The following is a 16,955-nucleotide window of genomic DNA, read 5'->3' as shown; positions in this document are numbered from 1 at the left end:
CGACCAATCGAAGGTCACTATAGCTTCCAGCCCCTACTGTAATGGCTGTTGATACCCTAGCCTGCTTGCTAGCACACACATGAGGACGAAGCTACTGCGGCTATCCAAATTATCATGTTATGTGGAAATGGGGCATCACCGCTCATTTACACTATTACAAGCGGCACTCGCATAACCGCGCTAGCCTCACCTTCATGTGGGTGCTAACAAGGTAGCAAGCAAGCTAGGTAGTGCTATGCATCGTCAGCCAATCCAGTAGGGGTTGGAAGTTATGGTGAGCTTCGATTGATCACTTGCATTCAGACTATGTGAGCGGAACGGAGCGGGAGCAGAGCGAAGAGGAGCACACAGGTGTAAAATCAAGGTGACTTACAAAGATGAGGAGGACCAAGCGCAAAAGAGGGAGTGCGGTGATATAGTGTCCACAATTAAAGAATCGTTGTGGAATCTGAAAAGACACATATCCCAAAAGCATGATGTTGTAAGTGCCCATACAGAATGTTAGGAGGTGGGTTGCTAGCTAAGTATGTCACTGTAGAAAAGTGTTTTTAAACCAAAAATCTGATCTCTTAAAAGTTTAATTAATTTTCGTTCTATTATCTATGCAATAGGCTATCATTTTTTGGGGGGCCCAATAGGCCTGACATATGTCTCCTGACCCCTCCTGTCTCAGCCTCCAGTATTTATGCTGCAGTAGTTTATGTGTCCGGGGGCTAGGGTCAGTCTGTGTGAATTTAAGTATGCTCTCTCGAATTCTCTCTTTCTCTCTTTCTTTCTCTCTCTCTCTCGGAGGACCTGAGCTCTAGGACCATGCCTCAGGACTACCTGGCGTGATGACTCCTTGCCTTCCCCAGTCCACCTGGCCGTGCTGCTGCTCCAGTTTCAACTGTTCTGCCTGCGGCTGTTCACCGGAGGTGCTACCTGTCCCAGACCTGCTGTTTTCAACTCTCTAGAGACGGCAGGAGCGGTAGAGATACTCTTAATGATCGGCTATGAAAAGCCAACTGACATTTACTCCTGAGGTGCTGACTTGTTGCACCCTCGACAACTACTGTGATTATTATTATTTGACCATGCTGGTCATTTATGAACATTTGAACATCTTGGCCATGTTCTGTTATAATCTCCACCCGGCACAGCCAGAAGAGGACTGGCCACCCCTCATAGCCTGTTTCCTCTCTAGGTTTCTTTCTAGGTTTTGGCCTTTCTAGGGAGTTTTTCCTAGCCACCGTGCTTCTACACCTGCATTGCTTGCTGTTTGCGGTTTTAGGCTGGGTTTCTGTACAGCACTTTGAGCTATCAGCTGATGTAAGAAGGGCTATATAAATACATTTGATTTGAAATTTGATTTGACATATTACCTCTTTCAACGAGCTTTCCATTTTGATAGGGTTATTTTAAAAACCTTTAGGCCTACCTTCAGAATTTTTTTAAAACAACTCAACATTCCGTCCAGCCTGGCAAGAGTGTCCCGAAGGGTGTATAGCATCCTCAGTTGCTCTGCAGGCACGGAGAGGGTCTATTCTCCGCTGCTGGCATTCTTTCCAGGCACCATCGCGTGAGCCTGAAGCCACAGACTCTGGCCAAACTCGTGTTTCTAAAAGTGAATTCAAAGACACTGTAGACTGAGCCTAATAAGGCATTTTTAGTTACATTTGTATATAATTCTAAGTAAGTCACAGCCTATATGCACAATGTATAGGCTATAATGATTTAATACAACAAAATATTGTAAGGATCTCTACAGGATCAGTGTCCCACCCTCGGGACGGTTGAGCTAACGTGCTAATGGGATTTGCATGACGTTGTAAGTAACAAGAACATTTCCCAAGACATAGACATGTCTTATATGGACAGAAAGCGTAAATTCTTGTTAATCTAACTGCACTCTCCAATTTACAGTAGTGATTAATGAAAACATAAAATGCTATTGTTTGCGGAGAGTGCACTTGTACTTGAAAATGTATATATTGACCAATTAGGCACATTTGGGCAGACTTGATACAACATTTTGAACAGAAATGCAATGGTTCATTGGATCAGTCTAAAACTTTGCACTAGTGTCCAAAATCTAAATTGTGCCTAGAGTCCTAAGTCAGATAATGGCCTTTCTCTTGCATTTCAAAGATGATGGAACAAAAAAATAATGTTTTCTTTGTATTATCTTTTACCAGATCTAATGTGTTATATTCTCCTACATTCATTTCATGTTTCCACAAACTTCAAAGTGTTTCCTTTCAAATGGTATCAATAATATACATATCCTTGCTTCAGGTTCTGAGCTACAGGCAGTTTGTTTTGGGTATGTCATTTTAGGCGAAAATTGAAAAAAAAGGGTCCGATCCTTAAGATGTAATGCTGAGCACTTACTGTTCCTGACAGACTTGTAAATACTTCACATTGTATTTCTTTGTAGGCTATAGCCTTGAAATAATAAAAATAATATGCTAATAATGTAGCCTAAATAATTCATTTTCGTTCCTTCTTGACCTATTTAGAGTGTTATTGTGTTGTTTACTATTACATGTAGCCTATTGGAAATGATGAGCTCTTCTTACAGTAAACTTTTCATATTGTTTATTAAAATACTTTTCATTCAAATCATACTGTTTGATTTCAATACTTAAAAACCAAATGGTAGGTCCACGTATTCCCAAAAATAGATGGTTGTTGGCTAAATGGTGATTTTAGCGAAAGGCCCGAATTTGAATAGTCCTTTTTTTCCCTGTGAGTAAGTAGCGTTTTTTAGCGGAGCGTTGAATGTGGAGCGCAGGAGCAGTGCAGGAGCAGTGCGAAAGCACCGCTCCATGATCGATGATTGGGATTTTCGACCACTCAACTCTGCTCACATACTCTGTTCGTGTAGCGATATCGCAGAGGATTTGCATAAAGTTCAGCTTTACCAAACTTTAGTCCTGCCCTGTTCAGCTCCCTTGCGAATGCTCGCATTGCTCAACGGTCCCCCATCCACTCTTCTCTCTCTTTCTTTTCATTGAAATAATTGCTTCAGATTTTTCTCTGCGCTGCTGTTTACTATAGTGCAATTTAACTTTTTACAACACCTGGATAGGTATTTTAAGTATCAGCTAACCAAATATTATGTTATAGCAATCTATCAGTTGAAGAGACAGTCGATGATGTTGCATGCAACCATTGCTTGATGCATGCAAAGTCTGAGCAGGGGAACACAACCAAAAAGAGCTGTGGGTCAGTGAGATTGTTTCTTTTGTAATTACAGTGAACAATATTCCATAACATATTTGTCCATATTATCAGGCAGGTGGTATTTAGCTATAAGCATTATCACCTGATGTAGTCCACCTGATGCAGCATAGTGGCTATAAATTAATAGACTGAGGGTTACCCATCTGAAATTATTACATTTGGCTAATGATTAGCTAGATCACAAACTCTAAAGTCTAAACACCAGGCTATCTCGTTGCTAGTTACAGCAACATATAGCTTAATAAAACGGGTCCGGAGAGGATGGCTGCCGTTTCATGGGCTCTTAACCAACCGTGATATTTCTTATTTTTTTTTCGCATTGTTTGTAACTTATTTTGTACATAATTTTGCTGCTACCGTCTCTTATGACCGAAAAGAGCCTCTGGACATCAGAACAGCGATTACTCACCTTGAACTGGATGAAGAATTTCTCTTTAATGAGTCGGACGAGAGGGATTTACTCCAGACACCCGAACAGGCCTTCATTCCCTTCATGCGCAGGAGAAAAAGACGGAAGAGGTATCACGGAAAGAGTTTGAGGTGCTTTGTGAGGTTCTGCCGAAGAGTGGCTAATCTGCCTTTGCCATCCATACTACTGGCCAACGTACAATCGCTGGATAATAAATTGGACGAACTAAAAGCACGTATATCCTACCAACGGGATATTAAAAACTGTAATATCTTATGTTTCTCCGAGTCGTGGCTGAACAACGACATGAATAACATACAGCTGGTGGATTGTACACTGTATCGGCAGGATATAACAGCAGCCTATGGTAAGACAAAGGGTGGCGGTCTATGTATGTATGTAAACAACAGCTGGTGCATGATAACTAAGGAAGTCTCGAGGTTTTGCTCGCCTGAGGTAGAGTATGTCATGATAAGCTGTGGACCATACTATCTACCGAGAGAGTTTTCATCTGTATTTTTCGTAGCTGTCTACATCCCACCACAGACCAATTCTGGCACTAAGACTGCACTCAATGAGCTGTATGCCGCCATAAGCAAACAGGAAAACGCTCATCCAGAGGTGGCGCTCGTAGTGGCCGGGGACTTTAATGCAGGGAAACTTAAATCCGGTTTACCTAATTTCTATCAGCATGTTAAATGTGCAACCAGAGGGAAAATAAGACCACATTTACTCCACACACAGAGACGCGTACAAAGCTCTCTCTCGCCCTCCATTTGGAAAATCTGACCATAATTCTATCCTCCTGATTCCTGCTTATACTCAAAATTAAAGCAAGAAGGACCAGTGACTTGGTCAATTAAAAAGTGGTCAGATGAAGCAGATGCTAAATTACAGGACTGTTTTGCTAGCACAGACTGGTATATGTTCCGGGATTCTTCAGATGGCATTGAGGAGTACACCACATCAGTCGCTGGCTTCATCAATAAGTGCATTGAGGACGACGTTGTCCCCACAGGAACTGTATGTACATACCCCAATCAGAAGACATGGATTACAGGCAACATCCTCACTGAGCTAAAGGCTGGAGCTGCCACTTTCAAGGTGCGGGACTCTAACCCGGAAGCTTATAAGAAAACTCGCTATGCCTTCCGACGAAACATCAAACAGGAAAAGCGCCAATACAGGACTAAGATCGAATCGTACTACACCGGCTCCGATGTTCGTCCGATGTGGCAGGGCTTGCAAACGATTACAGATTACAAAGGGAAGCACAGCTGAGAGCAGCCCAGTGACACGAGCCTACCGTATGAGCTAAATTACTTCTATTCTCGCTTCGAGGCAAGTAACACTTCAACATGCATGAGAGCACCAGCTGATCCCAAACGACTGTGTGATCACGCTCTCCGCAGCCAATGAGAGTAAGACTTTTAAACAGGTCAACGTTCCCAAGGCCGCAGGGCCAGACGTATTACATGAATCTGTGCTCCGAGCATGCACTGACCAACTGGCAAGTGTCTTCACTGACATTTTCAACCTCTCCCTGTCTGAGTCTGTAGTTCCAACATGTTTCAAGCAGACCAACAGTGTCCCTGTGCCCAAGAACACTAAGGTAACCTGCCTCAATGACTACCGACCTGTAGCACTCACGTCTGTAGTCATGATGTGCTTTGAAAGGCTGGTCATGGCTCACATCTAAGCCGTTATCCCAGAAACCCTAGACAATTTGCATACCGCACCAACAGATCCACAGATGATGCAATCTCTATTGCATTCCACACTGCCCTTTCCCACGTGGACAAAAGGAACACCTGTGTTAGAATGCCATTCGTTGACTACAGCTCAGCATTCAACACCATAGTGCCCTCAAAGCTCATCACTAAGCTAAGGACCGTGGGACACCTCCCTCTGCAACTGGATCCTGGACTTCCTGATGGGCAGCCCCCAGGTGGTAAGGGTAGGTAACAACACATCCGCCATGCTGATCCTCAACACAGGGGCCCCTCAGGGGTGCATGCTCAGTCCCCTCCAGTACTCCTTGTTCACTCATGATTGCACGGCCAGGCACGACTCCAACACCATCATTAAGTTTGCCGATGACAGTGGTAGGCCTGATCACCAACAACGACAAGACAGCATATAGGGAGGAGGTCAGAGACCTGGCTGTGTGGTTCCAGGACAACAACCCCTCCCTCAATGTGATCAAGACCGAGGAGATGATTGTGGACTACAGGAAAAGGAGGACCGAGCACGCCCCCATTCTCATCGACAGGGCTGTAGTGGATCAGGTTGAGTTCTTCAAGTTCCTTGGTGTCCACATCACCAACAAACTAACATGGTCTAAGCACACCAAGACAGTCGTGAAGAGGGCACGACAAAACCTATTCCCCCTCAGGAGACTCAAAAGATTTGGCATGGGTCCTCAGATCTTCAAAAGGTTCTACAGCTGCATTCTGATGGGTTGCCTGGTATGGCAACTGCTCTGCTTCTGACCGCAAGGCACCACAGAGGGTGGTGCGTACGGCCCATTACATTACTGGGGCCAAGCTTCCTGTCATCCAGGACCTCTTTACCAGGCGGTGTCAGAGTAAGACCCTAAAAATGGTCAAAGACTCCAGCCACCCTAGTCATAGACTGTTCTCTCTGCTACCGCACGTCAAGTGGTACCGGAGTGCCAAGTCTAGGTCCAAGAGGCTTCTTAACAGCTTCTACCCCCAATCCATAAGACTCCTGAACATCTAATCAAATGTCTACCCAGACTACTTGCACCCCCCCCCCACCACCCCTCTTCTACGCTGCTGCTACTCTCTGTTATTATCTATGCATATGTCACTTTAAAATCTCTACCCACATGTATATACTACCTCAATTACCTCAACTAACCGGTGTCCCCGCACATTGACTCTGTACCGGTACCCCCTGTATATAGCCTCGCTATTGTTATTTTACAGCTGCTCTTTAATTATTTGTCACTTTTATTTCTTATATTTTTATGTATTATCTCTTTAAACTGCATTGTTGGTCAAGGGCTTGTAAGTAAGCATTTCACTGTATGGTCTACACCTTTTGTATTCGGAGCATATGACAAATAAAATTTGATTTGAATATTTTGCATGTCCCCCGAAAAACCTTCCACTGGCAAACCAAGGATCATGTACTGTGAATATTATTATATTTAACCTTTATTTAACTAGGCAAGTCATATAATGTAGGCCTACCTGTTATACACCTGACCCTTTTTACATTTAGCCCTGGTCTTCCCAATGCATTCAACACCATTGGCTCTCCCTGACACACATAAACTATGCTGCTGCTAAAAACACTGGTTCAAAAATGTTGCATTTGACTAATTCCTAAGGCTTGAGAAATAGGCTAAGTGTAACCTAGTAATACTAGAAAGCTAAGTGATCCTCCTCTTTTAACAATGGCCATCAAAACTACTTTCAAAGGTATGTTTTCCTGCAACTGCAATAAGAATTCTGGAGTCTACAATGACTGGGCGTGCATATTTCTCTCCCTTTGCTGCATGAGCAATTTGAATGTTCCTCCAGAGGAATATTATTTTCTTGCATAGAATGCGACAGGCTGAACAAGTGAACAGGTAAACTTTTCTACTATGGGGTTGTCTGATGTAGCTGTTGCTTACTCGTGTTGTTGGCTGTGGGAAATTACATGTGGACAACAATTTTTCATTCGATAATTCGAACAGGCTCACGAAAGGGACCAGGTCTCAGCTCGGCTTGGCTCTCATTTGGATCATAGGTGCCAGGTCATGGAGCCGGCGGGACCCGGACCAATTTAACCCACTAGTAATTACCAGTTGGAGGGGTGTTTAAGTGGATTTTTCCCAGTCGTATGTGGTAAATATCACCTTCCCACTAGGTTAAGAATGCAGCATCATTCAATACAGTTTACTTTGTGAGTAAAACATTTTTGGGGAGGATTGCTGATTCTACTGTTGCTGCCTGATGCAGTTCTTTCCAATCAAGTTGTTACACACATGGTTAGATACTTTATTATATATATACTTTTTAAATGTTCAAGATTTTACTTTTGTAGTCAGCTATATCAATAAGATGTAAACTAAATAGTTTATATTACATAGCATGCCTACAGAAATGACCAGGTAGCTTACTAAAACATTACATTGTATAATTCAGCAGTAACAACATATTAATTTTTGTTTGCTTTGCATTTGAGTAACTGAAACAAGGAGCATCACCAGGCATAGGAAGTGGTGATTTTAGCATGTAAATCTTGGTGGGTCAAAATTACCACCACTACACCTGGCTATTAGCGGAGACTTGTCTGGCAGAGAAACAGTTCATTCAGCCTCATTTACTGCCTTTTTAAAAACATAGCTGACACGGCTGACTTGCTTAAAAACCTCTTAAGGATCGTGCCCTTTTTTGCAGTTTTCGCCTAAAATGACATACCCAAATCTAACTGCCTATAGATCAGGACCTGGATCAGGACCCTACCATTTGAAAGGAAACACTTTGAAGGTTGTGGAAATATTAAATTAATGTAGGAGAATATAACATATTAGATCTGGTAAAAGAGAATACAAACCAAAAAACATGCATTTGTTTTATTTATTTTGTTCCATCATCATCATCTGAAATGCAAGAGAAAGGCCATAATGTAATATTGCAGATTAGGCGCAATTTAGATTATGGCCACTAGATGGCAGCAGTGTGTGCACATTTTCAGATTGATACACTGACTTGTTGCGGGATGGGTGTGGAGCCAGACAAAGCAGGGGTTCTAACTGTAGAACCCAGTTCCTACATTTGAATAGGGTTGCACAATTTGGGGAATATTCAGAGGTGGAAACTTTCCGTGAGAATTAACAGGAATATATTGGAATTAACGGAAATATTTGCAAATTAATATTAATACCATTTAAATGTAGATGTTTTTTTGCATTGGATATATTTACAATATCATATGGAGACAGAAACATAAACCTTTTACCTTATCATAAGTAGACAATTGCAAATTATTAAATCCTTTCAATAGAAATGTTCAAAAACTATTTAGTTACCAATTTAACTTTAATTAAATCAGTTGACTCTTCACATGGGATGATTTCACTGAACAACAAAAGAAAGGGAATATTGAATGATCCCCAATGATCCATTGCATCTCCCAAAAACATTTCAAAATACATCTGTAAAATGATAGTCTAGAAACTAAAGCTTTGGTTGTCTTCCTCTCAGGCTTCCATGTCTTCTCCCTGGACCTCCTCAATGTCCACCTCTTGAACATCAGACTTTAAGGCCTCATCTTTACTGTCACTTTCCAACCTTGTTTAGGATGGCTGGTTGTCAGTCTCAAATTTGCCCTGATGGCCACTAATTTTTCAACCCTTGTATTGGTCAGCCTGTTGCGTGCTTTGGTGTTTGTGTTCCAAAACAAGGACCAGTTGTGCTCTCAGGCGGCTGATATTGGCGGGATTTGGAGGAAGATGGAAGCAACATGGGAAAGAGCCTCAGATCCACAAAGTCACTTCCACCAGGTGGCTGATGAGATGTGTTGGCACGGCTGCCATATTGCATCTCCATCCCAAAGGCCTTGCTTGGAAGTCTACTTTGCAAGACTGCCAAGAACATTGCCCTCATCCAGGCCAAGGTGGCAAGACACGGTAGGGATGACACCATAGGCCTGGTTGATCTCTGCACCAGACATGATGCTCTTTCTAGAATACTTGGGGTCCAACATGTACGCTGCGGCGTGTATGGGCTTCAGGCAGAAGTCTTCACGCTTTTTGATGTATTTCAGAATTGCAGTTTCCTCTGCTTGGAGCAACAGTGAAGTGGGGGTTGGCAGTATGTATTTATTCTCTTACATCTGCAAGCAGAGTCTGAACATCAGACAGGATGGCATTGTCTCCCTCAATCTGTGAAATGGCTACTACTCCATGTTTCAGGAGGTCCCGGCTGATTACCACTCTCTCCCAAAATACATCATCCAGGTGGATCCCTTTGATGGGGCTGTCCATATCGGCAGACTGTGTTTTGGGCATTTCTTGGAGAGACTCCTTCCTTATAGGAGACTGTCAAACATGATGACAACACCACCCGAACGGGTGTTTCTGGGCAGCTTCAATGTGGTGCTCTTATTCTCACTTTGCTTGGTGAGGTAGATTGCTGATATAACTTAATGACCCTTCACATACCTAACCATTTCCTTGGCTCTCTTGTAGAGTGTATCCATTGTTTTCAGTCCCATGATGTCCTTGATGAGCAGATTGAATGCACAGCCAATAGGTCTGATGCGAGGGTAGGACTCCTCCACTTTTGACCAAGCAGCCTACATGTTCGCAGCATTGTCTGTCACCAGTGCAAATACCTTCTGTGGTGAAAGGTCATTTATGACTGCCTTCAGCTCATCTGCAATGTAGAGACTGGTGTGTCTGTTGTCCTTTGTGTCTGTGCTCTTGTAGAATACTGGTTGAGGGGTGGAGATTATGTAGTTAATTATTCCTACTCACGAACATTCGACCACCCTTTAGAGATGATTGTAATACAGTCTGCTTTCTCTATGATTTGCTTGGCCTTCACTTGAACTCTGTTGAACTCTGCATCCAGCAAATGAATACTTAAAGCATGTCTGGTTGGAGGGGTGTATGCTGGGCGAAGGACATTCAGAAATCTCTCCCAATACGCATTGCCTGTTAGCATCAGAGGTGAACCAGTTGCATACACAGCTCGAGCAAGACATTTATCAGCATTTCTCTGACTACGTACCTCCATTGAGTCAAAAAAACTTCTGATTCCAGGAGGACCATGAGCTGTTACTGTCAATAAGATGTCTGATTCATCATTTTCACCTCAAATAGAAGCAGAAGGACTTTTGTCAGAGGTTGCTTCTTGTGAGCACTGAGGGAACTTTATGCACTTGGTGAGATGATTCTGCATCTTTGTTGCATTCTTCACATATGATTTGGCACAGTATTTGCAAACGTACACAGATTTTCCTTCTACATTAGCTGCAGTGAAATGTCTCCACACATCAGATAGTGCCCGTGGAATTTTCCTGTAAAGATGAGAAAACAATGAGTAAAAAAAACTCAAATGCAATTCCATGTACAGATAATAGTTAAGCAGTTAGATTAAACAGCTCCTTTGTAAGATACCTGTTTTAAAATGAAACATGTTTGGAAACAGGTGAATTAATACTCCTCAGTTAGCAGGCTCAAGCAAGCTAAAACCCACATGGTAGCAAAAACTAACAAGCAGAAATTGTTAACGAGTTAGAAATTATATAAACACACTTTGCTGTCGGCTACTATTTACTAGTTAACAAAAAATCATGTAAGTCATATAAAATATATTCACCCCACCCAGTATTGTAATCAAAACTTAATGTTAGATCCCTCACTTCTAAGGCAGTTATAGTCAATTAAGTTATCCCTGATCACTGATCATAATCTTGATGTGATTGGCCTGACTGAAACATGGCTTAAGCCTGATGAATTTACTGTGTTAAATGAGGCCTCCCCTCCTGGTTACACTGGTGACCATATAATCAGGAAGATGATGGAGTCCAGGTGAGTCTGATGATGCGCTAGTGCGCGTAACAATGGGGACAGGTGTGCGCCATCATGAGCAGCCTGGTGACCTAGAGCACAGGAGAGGGAGTATACTTGACAGTACCCCCTCCCTGTCGCGCGGCCCCAGCCACAGGACGCCGACCAATGGGACAATCCCGGGGATCACGTCCGGTCCTGACACCCGGACCCGACATACCTTCCACCACAAAAAAACAAAAAAAACATTCCCTGATACTTCCCTTAGGTGAGGCGTTATTCTGTAATGATGTGCGCTGAGAGTCAGGAAGAAAGTACAGGGAGTGAATATTTAATAAATTAACAGAACATAATAAAAACAAGAAACACTAACAACACACAGACATGAAACTGAAACAAAAACAATAACGCCTGGGGAAGGAACCAAAGGGAGGGACATATATATGGAAGGTAATCAGGGAGGTGATGGAGTCCAAGTGAGTCTGACGATGCGCTAGTGCGTGTTACAATGGTGACAGGTGTGCGCCATCATGAGCAGCCTGGTGACCTAGAGCACTGGAGAGGGAGTATACGTGACAATCATCAAAAGCTGTGCTATGAATTCTCAGACAACCCAAAGACTCCTAGATGCCCTTCCAGACTCCCTTCACCTACCCAAGGACGTCAGAGTACAGAAAACGGTTAACCACCTAACTGAGGAACTAAATGTAATCATGCGCAATACCCTAGATGCAGTCGCACCCCTAAAAACCAAAAACATTTGTCATAAGAAACTAGCTCCCTGGTATACAAAAAATACCTGAGTCCTGAAGCAAGCTTCCAGAAAATTGGAACGGAAATGGTGCTCCACCAAACTGGAAGTCTTCTGACTAGCTTGGAAGTACAGTACCATGCAACATCGAAGAGCCCTCACTGCTGCTTGATCATCCTATTTTTCCAACTTAATTGAGGAGAATAGGAACAATCCTAAATTTATTTTTGATACTGTCGCAAAGCTAACTAAAAACGAGCATTCCCCAAGAGAGGATGGCTTTCACTTCAGCAGTGACAAATTCACAAGTTTCTTGGATGAAAAGATCATGATCATTAGAAAGCAAATGACGGACTCCTGTTTAAATCTGCGTATTTCTCACTCAAATATTTTAATCCTATATCTCTTGACACATTCATGAAAATAGTCATGGCCTCTAAACCTTCAAGCTGTATACTGAACCCTATTCTAACTAAACTACTGAAAGAGCTGCTACCTGTGCTTGGCCCTCCTATGTTGAACATAATAAACGGCTCCCTATCCACTGGATGTGTACCAAACTCACTAAAAGTGACAGTAATAAAGCCTCTCTTGAAAAAGCCAAACCTTGACCCAGAAAAAAAAACTTTCAGCCTATATCGAATCTCCCATTCTCCTCAAAAAATGTGTTGCGCAGCAACTCACTGCCTTTCTGAAGACAAACAATGTATGCGAAATGCTTCAGTCTGGTTTTAGACCCCATCATAGCACTGATACTGCACTTGTGAAGGTGGTAAATTACCTTTTAATGGCGTCAGACCAAGGCCCTGCATCTGTCCTCGTGCTCCTAGACCTTAAGTGCTGGTTTTGACACCATCGATCACCACATTCTTTTGGAGAGATTGAAAACCCAAATTGGTCTATATGGACAAGTTCTGGCCTGGTTTAGATCTTATCTTTCGGAAAGATATCAGTTTGTCTCTGTGGATGGTTTGTCCTCTGACAAATCAACTGTAAGTTTTGGTGTTCCTCAAGGTTCCGTTTTAGGACCACTATTGTTTTCACTATATATTTGACCTCTCGGTGATGTCATTCTGAAACATAATGTAAACTTTCACTGCTTTGCGGACAATACACAGCTGTACATTTTAATGAAACATGGTGAAGCCACAAAATTGCCCTCCTTGAAAGCCTGTGTTTCAGACATAAGAAAGTGGATGGCAGCAATTTTTTTTACTTTTAAACTCGGACAAAACAGAGATGCTAGTTCTGGGTCCCAAGAAACAAAGATATCTTCTGTTAGATCTGACAATGAATATTGATGGTTGTACAGTCGTCTCAAATAAAACTGTGAAGGACCTTGGCTTTACTCTGGACCCTAATCTCTCTTTTGACGAACATATCAAGACTATTTCAAGGACAGCTTTTTTCCATCTACATAACATTGCAAAAATCAGAAACTTTCTGTCCAAAAATGATGCAGAAAACTTAATCCATGCCTTTGTCACTTCTAGTTTAGACTACTGCAATGCCCGGATAAAACACAAAATTAACTTCAGTTAGTGCTAAACACGGCTGCTAGAATCTTTACTAGAACCCAAAAATGTGATCATATTACTCCAGTGCTAGCCTCTCTACACTGGCTTACTTTTAAGGCAAGGGCTGATTTCAAGGTTTTACTGCTAACCTACAAAGCATTACATGGGCTTGCTCCTACCTATCTCTTTGATTTGGTCCTGCCGTACATACCTACACATACACTACGGTAACAAGACGCAGGCCTCCTTATTGTCCCTAGAATTTCTAAGCAAACAGCTGGAGGCAGGGCTTTTTCCTACAGAGCTCCATTTTTATGGATTGGTTTGCCTACCCATGTGAGAGATGTAGACTCGGTCTCGCCCTTTAAGTCGTTATTGAAGACTTATCTCTTCAGCAGGTCCTATGATTGAGTGTAGTCTGGCAGAGGAGTGTGAAAGTGAATGGAAAGGCACTGGAGTTATGAACCGCCCTTGCTGTCTCTGCCTGGCCGGTTCCCCTCTCTCCAACTGGATTCTCTGCCTCTAACCCTATTACGGGGGCTGAGTCACTGGCTTATTGGTGCTATTCCATGCCGTCTGTTGGAGGGGTGCGTCACTTGAGTGGGTTGAGTCACTGATGTGACCTTCCTGTCTGGGTTGGCACCCCCTCGGGTTTGTGCCGTGGGGGAGATCTTGATGGGCTATACTCAGCCTTGTCGCAGGGTAGTAGGTTGATGGTTTGAAGATATCCCTCTAGTGGTGTGGGGGCTGTGCTTTGGCAAAGTGGGTGAGGTTATATCCTGCCTGGTTGTTCCTGTCTGGGGGTATCGTCAGGGGAGGCCACAGTGTCTCCCGACCCCTCCTGTCTCAGCCTCCAGTATTTATGCTGCAATGTCGGGGGGCTACTGTTATATCTGGAGTATTTCTCCTGTCTTATCTGGTGTCCTGTGTGAATTTAAGTATGCTCCCTCTAATTCTCTCTCTCTCCCTCTCCTCCAGGAGAACCTGAGCCCTGGGTCCTTGCCTCAGGTCTACCTGGCCTGATGACTCCTTGCTGTCCCCAGTCCACTTGGTCGTGCTGCTGCTCCAGTTTTGTCTGTTCTGCCTGCGGCTATGGAACCCTGACCTGTTCACCAGACGTGCTACCTTTCTGTTTTCGACCTGCTGTTTTCTACTAGCTCTTTCTACCGCCCCTGCTGTTTCTAACTCTGAATGCTCGGCTATGAAAAGCCATTTACTCCTGAGGTGCTGACCTGTTGCACCCTCCACAACCAATGTGATTATTATTAATATTTGACCCTGCAGGTCATCTATGAACATTTGAACATCTTGGCCATGTACTGTTATAGTCTCAATCTGGCACAGCCAGAAGAGGACTGCCCACCCCTCAGAGCCTGGTTCCTCTCTAGGTTTCTTCCTAGGTTCCTGCATTTCTTGGGAGTTTGTCCCTGAAACCCAGGTTAAAGTCCAGAGCAACAATACACAAATGTAATGCTAGCTGAGATAATGCTTTTTAATTGAACTATTGCTCATAGCCTGACAGAGGCTGGTAGTATTCAGAAAAACACAGTACATTTTAGGGCCAGCTATAGTAGATTTCACCACCATTCTTTATCTTATCACCAGACTCTTGTGAAATGCCTATATGATTGCCACAGAGTGACATACAGAAAAGGGCTTCCGTAAACTTTGTATATCTATGGTCAACAGTTGACATTGTCCAACTCTCCTATCACCTCCATGATCTGTAACCATTGTGATGGTTCTTAAAGCGATAACTTAAAGTTTGATTGAGGCTTGCCGATTTCTGACATAGATAGGCTTCGGTCATGTTGCGAGATCATGTTGCGGATCTACAGATCGAACATGTCTGTTTACTAGTTTTTGACTGTGCATTGGGTGTATTCATGCACACAATGCAGTTAATAGCCCTAGCAGACATCTTCAGGACAGGGCAGGTCGATTCAGTGCTATTCTAGTCCCAGCTCGGGATCTTTTCATAGAGAGATAAAGGCCTGATAAGAGTATGGATTTTTCTCTGTGGTTCATATATGAGGGAATGATGGAAGAAATGATTGATGCTCAGTAGTGCTACTGATACCTTTAAGATAACTTTATCTCAGTAGTCCTCATTTCCCTCCCTTCATCTGATTGATTCTACACTGATGTAAGAGAGCTGGAAAGGTGACCCTATTGCTTTCACATCTACTGGGATTTCAAATCAGTGATGACAAAAGGAAAGTTGACGGAAGAGGAGGAGGTTACTGTAGAGAATCCCCAGGAGTATTGGGAGGTTTGTGAGTTGGTAGACTTAATATCTAGGAGGTGGCAGTATTGAGTAATATCCTTCCTCCCCTGTCTCCTCTTTGCAATAGTGGTCCATCTTGGCAAGGGAAGGAATGGCAGGCAATGGGGTTGTTTTACTGAGACAAGAAAGGTGATAGGTCTATACGAGGCTAAAGTTCTCAGGTAGGAAATAAGTTCAGAACAATGACCAATTTCTTCTTTCTACACTACATGACCAAAAGTATGTGGACAACTGCTTGTTGAACATCTCATTTCAAAATCATGGGCATTAATATGGAGTTGGTCCCCCCTTTGCGGCTATAACAACCTCCACTATTCTGGGAAGGCTTTCCACTAGATGTTGGAACAATGCTGCAGGGACTTGTTTCCATTCAGCCACAAGAGCATTAGTGAGGTCGGGCACTGCCGTTGGACAATTAGGTCTGGCTTCCAATTCATCCCAAAGGTGTTCGATGGAGTTGAGGTCAGGGCTCTGTGCAGGGAGTCAAGTTCTTCCCCCTCGATATCAACAAACCATTTCTGTTTGAACCTGGCTTTGTGCACAGGGGTATTGTCATGCTGAAACAGAAAAGGGCCTTCCCCAAACTGTTGCCACAAAGTTGCAAGCATATAATTGTCTAGAATGTAATTGTATGCTGTAGCGTTAAGATTTCCCTTCACTGGAACTAAAGGGCCTATTCCGAACCATGAAAACCAGCTCCAGACCATTATTCCTCCTCCGCCAAACTTCACAGTTGGCACTATGCATTCAGGCAGGTAGCATTGTCCTGGCATCCGCCAAACCCAGATTGGTCCATCGGACTGCCAGATGGTGAAGTGTGATTCATCACTACAAAGAACGCATTTCCACTGCTCCAGAGTCCAATGTTGTCGAGCTTTACACCACTCCAGCCTATGCTCGACATTGTGCATGGTTATCTTAACCTTGTGTGCGGCTGTTTGGTCATGGAAACCCATTTCACAAAGCTCCCGACTAACAGTTATTGTGCTGATGTTGCTTCCAAAGGAAGTTTGTAACTTGGTGGTGAGTGTTGCAACCGAGGACAGAATATTTGTACTCACTTCAGCACTCGGTGGTCCCATTCTGTGAGCTTGTGTGGCCTACAACTTCATGGCTGAGCTGTTGTTGCTCCTAGACTTTTCCACTTCACAATAACAGCACTTACAGTTGACCGGGGATGCTCTAGCAGGGCAGAAATTTGATGAACTGACTTATTGGATAGATGGCATTTT

The sequence above is a fragment of the Oncorhynchus mykiss genome, chromosome 23 (genome assembly GCF_013265735.2).
Source record: "Oncorhynchus mykiss isolate Arlee chromosome 23, USDA_OmykA_1.1, whole genome shotgun sequence".
Classification (NCBI taxonomy): Eukaryota; Metazoa; Chordata; class Actinopteri; order Salmoniformes; family Salmonidae; genus Oncorhynchus; species Oncorhynchus mykiss.
Note: the sequence above shows the minus strand (reverse complement) of the source record.